This window comes from Macaca thibetana, chromosome 2 (assembly GCF_024542745.1).
Source record: "Macaca thibetana thibetana isolate TM-01 chromosome 2, ASM2454274v1, whole genome shotgun sequence".
NCBI lineage: Eukaryota > Metazoa > Chordata > Mammalia > Primates > Cercopithecidae > Macaca > Macaca thibetana.
The window spans coordinates 20,489,663-20,491,973 of record NC_065579.1 but is presented as its reverse complement, the minus strand read 5'-3'; the positions used below and the strand labels follow the sequence as shown (position 1 = coordinate 20,491,973).

Sequence of the window (2,311 nt, the reverse complement as noted above, 5' to 3'; positions counted from 1 at the left end):
TTTTTTTGAGATGAAGTCTTGCTCTGTCACCCAGGCGGGAGTACAATGGCCTGATCTCAGCTCACTACAACCTCTGCCTCTCAGATTCAAGCTATTCTCCTGCCTCCCTCAGCTTCCCGAGTAGCTGGGATTACAGGTGCCTGCCACCACACCCAGCTAATTTTTGTATTATTAGTAGAGGTGGGGTTTCACCATGTTGGCCAGCCTGGTCTTGAACTCCTGACCTCAAGTGGTCTGTCCGCCTCAGCCTTCCAAAGTGCTGGGATTACAGGCGTGAGCTGCCACGCCCAGCCTGTAGTATTTTTATAATAGAAAAAAAATGTTATTTAAAAAAATATCCCATATACTTTCAAAGTAGAATAAATACAAAATATTTACACTTACTCATTTTCATCTTCACTGTCAAAAGAAAGGAGGCTACTGTTTTTGATTTGTTTTTGTGAGTTCTTTTTGACTGAGTCCTGATTTATTTCATCTTAATTTGTCTTCTTCTTTTTTGAGCTTGCTGTTAAACCTTCCGAGGGATGCTTGACTGGTGCTTCACTGGTTTTTGATATATGATTCTTCCCTCAGCTGGAGCTGGTTCTGCATCTGCTTGGGCAGCCTTTATTTCTGCTGAAATTTTCATGACTTCTTCAACTGACAGGTCTCCCTTTTTTAAAACCACCACTTGAGGCTGTTCATCTTTGTCACTGTGATCCTCATTTTCATCTGGGAGATGAGGCTGGATTCTCTCGGTCTCTACGGTGGGCTCCTCCCTACAGCCAACCCACTCCTTGAAGTGAGCCAGGAATGCTGGCCCGGCTGGCCGCCCATCTTGTCCGATGCTTTTTCTGCATCTGTGTAGACAATAATAGTTATTCATTTTTAGTCTATTAACATGGTGAATGACATTGATTCATTTTTGAATGTTACATCAAATAATAATCTCTATTGTTTGTTGCTAGTAACTTAGGATTATTATGATCTTTTGATAAATTTATCCCATTATCATTATTAAATGACCCACTTTATTTTTTAAAATCTACTTTGATAGTAACATAGCCACTCTAGCTTTCTTTTAATTAGTGTTAGCATGTTATATCTTTTTTGCCTTTTAAATTTTAACCTGTGTGTGTCCATTTGTTTATTTATTTATTTCGAGACAGAGTCTCACTTTGTCTCCCAGGCTGAAGTACATCGGTGAGATCTCGGCTAACTGTAACCTCCGCCTTTCAGGTTCAAGCGATTCTTGTGCCTCACCATTCTGAGTAGCTAGGACTATAGGTGTGTGCCACCACACCTGGCTAATTTTTGTGGTTTTAGTAGAGATGGGGTTTCACCATCTTGGCCAGGCTAGTCTTGAACTCCCTGCCTCAAGAGATCCACCTGCCTTGGCCCCCAAAGTGCTGGGATTATAGGTGTGAGCCACCATGCCAGGTCCATGTCTTTATATTTAAAGTGGATTTCTGAAGTGGGAGGATTGCTTGAGGCCAGGAGTTCAAGACCAGCCTGGGCAACATAGTGAGACCCTGTCTCTGCAAAAAAATTAAAAAATTGGCCGGGTGCAGTGGTTCATGCCTGTAATCCCAGCACTTTGGGAGGCTGAGGCAGGTGTATCACCTGAGGTCAAGAGTTCGAGACCAGCCTGGCCAACATGGTGAAACCCCATCTCTACTAAAAATACAAAAATTAGCCGGGTGTAGTGGCAGGCGCCTATAATCCCAGCTATTCGAGAGGCTGAGGCAGGAGAATCGCTTGAACCTGGGAGAAGGAGGTTGCAGTGAGCCGAGCACGCCATTGCACTTTAGCCTGGGCGACAAGAGCAAAACTCTGTCTCAAAAAAAAAAAAAAAAAAAAAAAAAAAAAAAAAAAAAGAAAATTAGCTGGGCACGGTGGTACTTTGTTGGTTTATTAGCTATAATTCTTTGCTGTGTTATTTTAGTGGTTGCTTTAGGGTTTGTAGTAAACATATTTCTCCTATGCTGGATGCTTCCTGCCCTTGAACATCTGCCTCCAAGTGCTTCAGCTTTTGGACTCTTGGACCCATACCAGTAGTTTGCCAGGGCTCTCGGGCCTTTGGTCACAGATTGAAGGCTGCACTGTCGGCTTCCCTACTTTTGAGGTTTTGGGACTCGGACTGGCTTTATTGCTGCTCAGCTTGCAGATGGCCTATTGTGGAACTTCACCTTGTGATCATGTGAATCAATACTCCTTAATAAACTCCCTTTCATACATACATCTATCCTATTAGTTCTGTTTCTAGAGAACCCTGACTAATACAGTTGGGTTTAAATCTACCACAGTTATTATTTGTTTTCTGTTTCTTATT

General features: G+C 42.5%; 1 pseudogene; it reads right to left on the bottom strand.

Annotated features, from left to right (window-relative positions):
• Nucleotides 1-380: 380 nt before the first annotated feature.
• Nucleotides 381-865, bottom strand: LOC126948903 (uncharacterized protein KIAA1143-like; annotated as a pseudogene).
• Between the last annotated feature and the right edge of the window lie 1,446 nt (nt 866-2,311).